This window comes from Heptranchias perlo, chromosome 21 (genome assembly GCF_035084215.1).
Source record: "Heptranchias perlo isolate sHepPer1 chromosome 21, sHepPer1.hap1, whole genome shotgun sequence".
In the NCBI taxonomy this organism is placed as follows: domain Eukaryota; kingdom Metazoa; phylum Chordata; class Chondrichthyes; order Hexanchiformes; family Hexanchidae; genus Heptranchias; species Heptranchias perlo.
This window is the reverse complement of record NC_090345.1, coordinates 38,481,023-38,492,220: the sequence shown is the minus strand read 5'-3', so window position 1 is coordinate 38,492,220 and position 11,198 is coordinate 38,481,023.

Here is an 11,198-nt window from a genome sequence, read left to right as displayed (position 1 = left end):
GTCAGCTGGAGGAGCTCTATTTAAAGGGGCAGTCCTCCACTGACTGATGCTGCAAGAAATAGGAAAAATTACAGCATGGAGCAGCCCAGGGGGAAGGCTGCTCCCAGTTTAATGATGCCTCACTCCAGGTATCATTGGATGGGGTGAGGAGGAGGGGGAGGACAGAGATCTTCCCCCCGGCGGGCGGGAGGAAGCGGCCTGCCTCTGCCACCAAGAAGGCCTGGCTCGAGGTGGTGGAGGAGGTCACCTGAACCACCAACATATCGCGCACCTGCATACAGTGCAGGAGGCGCTGCAATGACCTAAGTAGGTCAGCCAAAGTGAGTACACTTACTCATTCCCCTACACTCTGTCTGCCACATCACCGCCCCCACCCCACACCTCCTTCTGCACTGCCAACACTACTCTATCACATCACTCCTCACACACACTCAAACCTCATCCTCATCTTACCTGCACTTACTCAACTCGCCAGTACTCATCCCACCACTACCACTCAACCCAATCCTCATACAATCTCATGGCTCTATCTCATACTCACCCTCTCATGCATCTCTTTCACAGTCAGCCTCACTCAACCTGCCACTACCTGTGCTGCAGCCACAGGGCATGCATCACATATGTGCAGTAGGCAGCGTAAGGCAAACGTGTCGTGAGCATGAAGGGGATGCACAAGGGTGTTTGAGGGTTTGTCATGGTTGTCACTTATATTGAATTTCTGACCAACTCACATCACATATTATATTGGCACCACTACTGCCACGTCTTTGCGAATCCTGTCAGGTTTGTGCAATAATGCCCTTTCCTGAGGATCACAATGAAGACCCACAACTGATGACACCCATTGTGTCACTGCAGAGTGGGTGTAGGTGTATTTGCAGGGCTCTTTTGTGCAGACGACTGAGAGACGTCGGCGATGTCCCCGGTGGCACCCTGGAAGGATGCGGAGGAGAAGTTGTTGAGGGCAGTGATGACTTTGAGAGCGACAGGTAAGAAGATGGTGCTCGGGCCAGCCGGGAGCAGCTCGGCATGAAGGAGGCTGCAGATGTCCACGACTACATGTCGAGTGACTCTGAGCCTCCGTGTGGACTGCTGCTCAGAGAGGTCCAGGAAGCTGAGCCTCGGTCTGTAGACCCTGTGGCGAGGGTAGTGCCCTCTGCGACGCATCTCTCTCTGCCGTTGCCCTCCCTCCTGCTGTGCAGGTGGATGTGTCACAGCACTGTGTTGTGTCAGAGGTGGCCGGCGAGGCTGGTGATGCTGTTCGCCTTCCGAGGAGGTCATGACTGCAGCTATGGCGGTCCCCATCCAGAAGATGTACATCTGAGGGGGTCCACAAGATAGGTACATGTGTCTGGACACCAGGGTAAGTGTGCAAGTTGATGAATTTTGTTGTTAGGAGGAGGGTGGTGGAGGCCAAACTTTGTCCAAAGTGACAGAGTGGCCTCCTGCAATGAGTGAGGGTCTCCCCCCACCACCTGTCAAATGGACCTTTGCAGCTGCCACAGGCTGATGGCTGCAACACGACCTGAAATACCTAAATATAGCTTAAGTGGCACCCCGCCGGCTTTAATTGCCTGCGGGAGTCCCACATGCGGAGGCTGCGCGCGCACATCAGCGCATCTGTGGGGAACCCGGAAGTGGGCGGGTTGGAGCCGGGCTCCCGACCCGCTCCGGGAATCCCCGATTTTCGGAGCCCCCCCTGCCAGGAACGCACCCGATAGCGGGTGCTAAAATGAAGCCCATAGAGTACAAAAGCAAGGAAGTTATGATAAACCTTTATAAAACACTGGTTAGGCCTCAGCTGGGGTATGGTGTTCAATTCTGGGCACCACACTTTAGGAAGGATGTCAAAACCTTAGAGAGGATGCAGAAGAGATTTACTATGCTGGTACCAGGGATGAAGGACTTCAGTTATGTGGAGTGAATGGAGAAACTGGGGTTGCTCTCCTTAGAGCAGAGAAGGGTAAGAGGAGATTTGATGGATGTGTTAAAAATCATGAACTATTTTTAAAGTAAATAAGGAGAAACTGTTTCCAGTGGCAGAAAGGTTGGTAATCAGAGGATACAGATTTAAAGTGATTGGCAGAAGAACCAGAGGCGACATGATGAAACATTTTTTTACGCAGCAAATTGTTATGATCTGGAATGCACTGCCTGAAAGGATGGTGGAAACAAAATTAATAATAACTTTCAAAAGGGGATTCGATAAATACTTGAAGGGAAAAATTTTACAAGGCTATGGGGAAAGAGCAGGGGAGTGAGACTAATTGAATAGCTCTTTCAAAGAGGCGGCACAGGCACGATAGGCTGAATGGCCTCCTTCTGTGCTGTATCATACTATGAAATTATGATTCTATGATCCCGATGAACAGACTAAAACAATCAAGAACTATAATTCCCATAGCAACAGAAAATTCACAAAATTGCAGAATGAAATTGGCCATCTTGAATCTGAATTAGGAACCAGAGGTCATTAAGCTGATCAGCAAATTGTGGCATTGAAAACTTTCTGCATTTGCCGCTGTCTGTTTCCATTACTCTGCTGCTGTTTGGTACAGGTCTCTGTTCCAGTGCCTGCTATATGCTGGTTGGTACAGGTCTCTGTTCCAGTGCCTGCTATATGCTGGTTGGTACAGGTCTCTGTTCCAGTGCCTGCTATATGCTGGTTGGTACAGGTCTCTGGTACAGTGCCTGCTATATGCTGGTTGGTGCTGGTCTCTGCTCCAGTGCCTGCCATATGCTGGTTGGTACAGGTCTCTGGTACAGTGCCTGCTGTATGCTGGTTGGTACAGGTCTCTGTTCCAGTGCCTGCCATATGCTGGTTGGTACAGGTCTCTGGTACAGTGCCTGCTATATGCTGGTTGGTACAGGTCTCTGTTCCAGTGCCTGCTATATGCTGGTTGGTACAGGTCTCTGGTACAGTGACTGTTCTGCTGCTTCAATCTCCTTGTCTCCCATTCTTTCCTCATTACCAGGTACTATAAGTAGCAGTAAATATTATTAAATTGCAAAACATATACTTTTTAAAAAAAAAATACAAAGTGTGTAATTGTTCCTAGTCCAGGGGCCCTAAAGGTATATGTCTGATGATGCTTCAGGGCATTAACAATTACATAAAAAGAAAGACTTGTATTTATATAGCACGTTTCACAAACTCAGGACAACCCAAAGTTGTTAATCTCGATAACATCATTTTCAGAGTGCCCATGGAAGCTGCAATATGATCCTTAAAATGCACATTCCAAAGGCCTGCCTAATAAAAACAGATTTTGTGATATTCAGTGGCCGAGCTGATTATTCACCCACGTGAAGGCTGTCTCTTGTGACCTCCCGCCTATTACAATTTAGGCCCAATACTCTTTATTTGTGCTCGCTGTGAATGTCAGTCTCCATAGGCAAGCCTGTGCTTCCTAAGAACCAGAAATATCTGGGATTGCAGGTCACAGGGCGACCAACAAACCTTTCTTCCATTGGGGAATGAAATGCTCTGGAAAGTTTGGCCTTCCCACTGTATTATCTAGATACCAACAGATCATAGAATCGTAGAAGAATCATAGAAAATTTACGGCACAGAAGGATCCTCTCTAATCGAGACAGATCCTCTCTAATCTGGCAGAAAACCCACACTGGAAGCATTATCAGGCAAAAAACTGCTAATCAAATTCATTATAATAAATAAAATTATGTAGAAACAATTGGATAAACCAGCTGTTGGAATGCTAATACAATGCTTAATTTCTTACTGGTTCTTTTAAAGCTGCTATCTACTATTAATAGTCTTTTGATAATCTTTATGATGAAATGGGGGAAACCAAACTAAATAACCAGAAAAAATTGTCACATTTATTTCCCAGATCAGGCAATTTTGAGCTATCGAACTGTTAATAAAAGTCAGAACAAAAGCACAAAGGTTTTATATTCTGTGTAAATCAGCGATGACAACCAGTGCTTGTGATACTCAGGAAATGCTGAAGCTGACACAATGTGTCCCTACCCCATCATACTCGTGTGATATCTCTCTATCTAATCCAGGGGTGTCAAATGTACGGCCCGCGGAACAGTTCCACCCGGCCCACAGTGCGCTTTACTTATTGCTGCCGAGTTTGAAGCAGTGCCCGGGAGAACTGTGCCTTTTAAATTTCACGCTGCAGAGGCCTCACATCATATTTAGACCTATTGGAAAAGCAGCACCGGGAAGGGGTCGGCCTTTCAGTGGAGGTGTTGTCTCAGGAACGTGCAATGCTGGAAACTGATTTGAAGAAACCACTGACACTCCAACTGCACTAACTGAACCTGTGAAGCTGACAGCAGCCATTAACTCTGATACTGAATTAGCTCAGCTTAGCTCGAGAACCAGGTGGGGTAATACAGTTACCCTCGCACCCTTGTGACCAAGGGTTATCTATAAATCCATATGATGCGATTTCTTCCCCAGTCAGGAACCAGTCCAGCTCCCTCTTGAAGGTATGCAGAGAGTCAGCACTCACCACACCAGCCGACAATGTATTCCAGAGGCTCACAATGATCTGGGAAAAGAAGAACTGCCTAACACCCAGTCTATTCCGACTCGTCTGTGGTTTAAATTTGTGTCCCCTGGTCCTCCCCAGTCTGTTAAACTGGAATAATCTATCAATAGAGACACTATCCAGCCCTTTAATTATTTTATAGACCTCTATCAGGCCACCTCTAAGTCTACGCTGCTCTAAAGTAAATGGACCAAGGTCCTTGAGCCTATCTGAGTAGCTAAGATTCTTTGAGTTAGGAATCAGTCTTGTAGCTCTCCTCTTGACCTTTTCCAAGGCCGCCTTTGTCCAAAAGAGCATTCTGCCGCTGACACCAACTTATACTGTCACCCCTCCCCTGTTGGTTGGTGATATATCAGTTGGGGGGCAGGGAATTCGGCCTGCTTCCCACGTCCTGCCTCCCTCATGCCACCAACATATTAAATGCAGCAGGGTGGCCACATTGGGGTGTTGACTTTCCGGTGGTGCTCTGAGGAGTGAGGATCTGACAGTTGGCTTCTGCCCCCCATCTTCCTCTTCCATTTCCGAATGGTAAAGCGGAAGTAAATCCAGACCCTTGTTTCTCACTCAGTGGTGGATGTGTGAGTTGACTGTTGTTTCAATGTTAATTCTTTTGTCACCATTTCTTATTCTACCAATCTGGAGATCAGTGTGAGTGATGTTACAAACACTTAATGCATTTCTATCAAATTCCTCTCCACTATTTTAAAATAAACAGGTTAACGCCTCTATTAAAATAATGAAGAGAGGATTTTGTTACAAGTGCGTTCAATGTTAGTGCAATAGAAACATTCAGACTAATTTCCAGGCTCTTGTTTTTTGGTTCCAAGGCAATGGAGACGATCTGAATCTCTTCATTCGATCAATCTCTCAGCATAAAGCTCCTTATGAGAGGAGGGTTCAAGGAAATAATTAATCCTTTTTAGAATAAACATGATTCATTTATGTAACCTACTGGTTCAGATACAATTATTTAGCACATTGCGAGCTTTAATACTGTATTCCAACACTTATCTATTGTTATTATTTATCTTCTGGTAGCTTTCATTTGGTTTTGATTCCTAGACATCTCATTGGTCCATAGGAATCACATGAGCCACAACTCAGTTATTCTTCTGCCAATTTCTTTGGTCCATGGGATCATGTGACCCAAATCCTTAATACTGCTCTAGTGATCTGATTGGTCTGTGGGAACATGTAACCTACGGGTGGGGTCTGACTGGTTTCTTTTCTTTCAAGTAACATTCGCGCCAGACAAGTGCCAGGCAATGTCCATCTCCAACAAGAGAGAGTCTAACCACCTCCCTTTGACATTCAACGGCATTACCATCGTCGAATCCCCCACCATCAACATCCTGGGGGTCACCATTGACCAGAAACTTAACTGGACCAGCCATATAAATACTGTGGCTACAAGAGCAGGTCAAAGGCTGGGTATTCTGTGTGATGGAATATTCTCCATTTGCCTGGATGAGTGCAGCTCCAGTAACACTCAAGAAGCTCGACACCATCCAGGACAAAGCAGCCTGCTTGATTGGCACCCCATCCACCACCCTAAACATTCACTCCCTTCACCACCGGCGCACTGTGGCTGCAGTGTGTACCATCTACAGGATGCACTGCAGCAACTCGCCAAACCTGCGACCTCTATCACCTAGAAGGACAAGAGTAGCAGGCACATGGGAACAACACCACCTGCACGTTCCCCTCCAAGTCACACACCATCCTGACTTGGAAATATATCGCTGTTCCTTCATCGTCGCTGGGTCAAAATCCTGGAACTCCCTTCCTAACAGCACTGTGGGAGAACCTTCACCACACGGACTGCAGCGGTTCAAGAAGGCGGCTCACCACCACCTTCTCAAGGGCAATTAGGGATGGGCAATAGCCCATGAACGAATAAAAAAAAATAATGACAGTCACTCTGATTCCTTGTTTTAACCGGGCCCTGTTCCCACCTTGACCTCACCAGCCTGGGGCCGGAAGTGTCCCCCTCAGGGGCTTTAGGCTGTTGGTGTCACGTTCACTGCCCTTGTTAATGTATCAAGATAATTTTGGATATTTTAAATTTTTTGAATACAGTTGTACTGAGCAGGCTGTAAAGGATCAGGAACTTTGGTCTTAGGTTTTGGGGGGGAGGTGGGCGGTGCCCTGGAAGCATCCACCCCCTTTATACTAATGGCCCTAACCCCGGGATTGGGGATGGTGTCAGTGCTGGGGCAGACTGGTGGGCGGGAAGTCCTGCCACAGCCCAGTCCCAGTGGCTCAGCAGCCTGATTAGAATTTCCAAATTTCGGTGTAACAGACACTTAGATCATTTTATCATGGAGATGTCTTTGAAGCATTTCGTCTAAGTGGATTCCAGAGGTAGTGACTGAGGAATATGTTGAGAAAGCAGAGTTGAGATCAACCATGCAGGTTGGGTTTGTTGGGTCTTTCTCTGATGGTGAACAGGCCGATGTTGGTAATGGGACCATTGGAGTTCTGTGACATCATACACTGCTCATGTTCTGGCACCACTCCCCCTGGAGAGCAAAACAGTGGTGGTTAGTTTCGATTATCAGGTTCAGTTTCTAGTTTCACATTCAGGGAACAGATAAGCTGGAAATGATAACACACTGAGCACTGTTCTTGATCAACTCACCATTGGTGGCAAATTTGACGAAGGAATTTGTCAAATTTTCTATCCAATCAGCATTATTAGGTATAGATCATTGGAATTCCTCCTGTATTTAAATTTACATGTAGGCTATTGAATAAGGTGCTTGTTTTTGTTACAAAGCAGTTGAAATGCATGGAGCTGGGACTGTTTGTTCACAGTAAGACATACACATAAGGGTATACTGCTTCACCAAGACTGGTGATTGTCCGAAGAAATAAGAGACAAAAGGCAGATCTGTTTATAGTATTATATCAGGTAATATTTCAAATACAATTAAAATTAGTTTCCACTCTGACTTTGTCAAAAATACAAAGTTCAACTTAAATTTTATCCTGTCATAATGTTGAATCAAGTATTCTGTGTGTATTCTCAGGCAGATATTGTAGCTCATGGATATCGACTAGGGATTTATTAATGTCAAACGGTGAGTTTCGGCACATCCAGCACAGCAAAGAAGGGGGTGGTATAGAAATTGGATAGGATAAAAATAGATCATAGAGTCACAGAATGATACAGCACACAGGAGGCCATTCGGCCCAACGTGCCTGTGCCAGCTCTTTGAGCTATTGAATTAGTATCATTCCCTTGCTCTTTCCCCATAGCCCTGTAAATTATCCAATATTTATCCAATTCCCTCTTGCAAGTTACTATTGAATCTGTTTCCACCACCCTTTCAGGCAGTGCGTTCCAGATCATATCAACTTGGTACATAACTTATTTTTTCCTCATGTCACCTCTGATTCTTTTACCAATCACCTTAAATCTGTTACCGACCCTTCTGCCACTTGTAACAGCTTCTCCTAATTTACTCTATTAAAACCGTTCATGATTTTGAACACCTCTATCAAATCTCCTCTTAACCTTCACTGCTCTAAGGAGAACAACCTCAGCTTCTCCAGTCTCTCCACATAACTGAAGTTCCTCAACCTGGTACCAGCATAGTAAATCTCTTCTGCATCCTCTCTAAGGTTTTGATATCCTTCCTAAAGTGTGGTGCCCAGAATTGAACACAGTACTCAAGCTGAGGCCTAACTAGTGTTTAATGAAGGTTTTGCATTACTTCCTTGCTTTTGTACTCTACGGCTCTATTGATAAAGCCCAGGATCCCATTTGCCTTTTTAACAGCCTTCTCAACTTGTCCTGCCACCTTCAAAGACTTGTGTACGTACACCCCCAGGTCTCTCTGTTCCTGCACCCCCTTTAAAATTGTACCATTTAGTTTATATTGCTACACCTCATTCTTCCTACCAAAATGCATCACTTCACATTTCTCTGCATTAAATGTCATCTGCCATGTGTCTGCCCATTTCACCAGTCTGTCTATGTCCTCCTGAAGTCTGTTACTATCCTGCTCATTGTATATTTTACTTCCAAGTTTTGTGACATCTGCAAACTTTGAATTATGGCCTGTATACCCAAGTGCAGGTCATTAATATATATCAAAAAGAGCAGCAGTCCTAATACCGAACCCTGGGAAATACCACTGTATACTTCCCTCCAGTCCAAAACAACCGTTAAAGAGGAGGTACATGGTTGGCAGTGACCAAAGTAGAAAAGTTACCCAGTGGGAAAGGTTCGAATCGGATGCATCCCAGGTTGCTGAGGGAAGTAAGGGTAAAAATTGCGGTGGATCTGGCCACAATCTTCCAATCCTCCTTTCGATATGGGAGTGGTGCCAGAGAACTGGAGGATTGCAAATGTTACACCCCTGTTCAGAAAAGGGGATAGGGATAAACCCAGCAACTACAGGCCAGTCAGCCTAAAGTCAGTAGTGGGGAAACTTTCAGAGACAATGATCTGGGACAAAATGAATTGGGACTTGGAAAAATATGGGTTAATTAATGAAAGCCGGCACAGACTTGTTAAATGCAAATAGTGTTTGACTAACATGATTGAGTTCTTTGATGAAGTAACGGAAAGGGTTGATGAGTGTACTGCAGTTGATGTGTATATGGACTTGCAAAAGGCGTTTGATAAAGTACCACATAACAGACGTTAGCAATATTGAAGCCCATGGGATTAAAGGGGCAGTGACTACGTGGATATGAAATTGGCCAAGGGACAGAAAGCAGAGAGTAGTGGTGAGTGGTTGTTTTTCAAACTGGAGGGCGGTGTGCAGTGGGTGTCCCTCAGGGGTTGGTGTTGGGACTCCTGCTCTTTTTTATATTTATTAATGACCTGGACGTGGGTATACAGGGCATAATTTGAAAGTTTGCAGATGACATGAAACTCAGAAATGCAGTAAAAAACGAGGAGGATAATAACAGACGTCAGGAGGACATAGACAGACTGGTGAAATGGGCAACCACGTGGCAGATAAAAGTTCTCGCAGAGAAGTGTGAAGTGATACATTTTGGTAGGAAGAATGAGGAGAGGCAATATAAAGTAAATGGTACAATTTTAAAGTGGGTGTAGGAACAGAGAGACCTGAGGGTGTATGTGCACAAGCCTTTGAAGGTGGCAGGACAAGTTGAGAAGGCTGTTAAAAAAGTATACGGGATCCTTGGCTTGATAAACAGAGGCATAGATTACAAAAGAAGGAAGTTATGCTAGACCTTTATAAATCATTGGTTAGCCCCCAGCTGGATTATTGTATCCAATTCTGGGCACCACACTTTAGGAAGGATGTCAAAGCCTGTTAAAAAGGCATATGAGATCCTTGGCTTTATTAATAGAGACATAGAGTACAAAAGCTAAACCTTTATAAAACAATGGTTTGGCCCCAGTTGGACACCTATTTTAGGACTTAGAGAGGGTGTAGATGAGAATTACTAAAATGCTACCAGGGATGAAAGACTTCAGTTGTGTGGAGAAACTGGAGAAATTGGGATTGCTCTCCTTAGAGCAGGAGGTTAAGAGGAGATTTGATGAAGGTGTTCAAAATCATGAATGGTTTTGAAAGAGTAAATAAGGTGAAACTGTTTCCAGTGGCAGAAGATTTGGTAACCAGAGGACACAGATTTAAGGGAATTGGCAAAAGAACCAGAGGTGACATGAGTAAATAAAATTTTAGGCAGCGAGTAGTTAAGATCTGAAATGCACTGTCTGAAAGGGTGTCAGAAGCAGATTCAATAATGGCCCAGAGAAGCCTCAGTCACTGACATTGTGAGTCTGAAATTCAGACATGTGCCGCCCATGATTTTCTGACCATTACAATGAAGGCTCGGAAAGGATTGTGTGCAGCGCACGCCTGCATTTCTGATTTGTTCTGTCAGAGGATGTGGCCAAAACTGCAGACTCATCAATTAACCCTCTACAAACAGGCTTCTCCTTCTCAACCCCTCTGCCAAACTGTCATCGATGTGCTGCCTCTTCACAAAACAAATGCCCCCATTGGGTGAAAGGCTTTCCATATATGACAGTTGAGAAAGGGTCAACGACCACTGCAGGCCCTTCAAATAAATCATCAGCCCCAGCAGGCTGGGCCTCTTTTCTCGAGAAAAGAGAAGATTGAGGGGGTGACCTGATGGAGCTCTTTAAGATTATGAAAGGGTTTGATGGGGTAGACAAAGAGAAGATGCTTCCATTTGTGGGGGAGACCAGAACCAGGGACCATAAATAGAAGATGGTCACTAATAAATTCAATGGAGAATTCAGGAGAAACTTCTTTGCTGTGTTTGGAATGTGGAACTCGCTACCGTAAGGAGTAGTTGGGGCGACGAGCATAGATGCATTTAAGGGCAAGTTAGATGAACACCATATGGGAGAAAGGAATAGAAAGATATGCTGATGGGGTTAGGTGAAGTAGGGAGGGAGGAAGTTCGTGTGGAGCATAAACACCGACATGGGTCTGTTGGGCCGAATGTTTCTGTGCTGTAAATTCTACGTAATTCTGTTGCTCTGAAGCTTTGCTGTCAGGCGATTGAACTCCCATCCAGAGTGTTTATTCGGATCTCAGCCTCTGACACTGGGAGTTTCTCTGCCCTGTAACCTGTCAGATGCACCAGGTCTTCATCAAACCTTCTGAGTCCCTAGTTGGCCAACACCAGGCAGCTTGGACAATAACTGAAGAA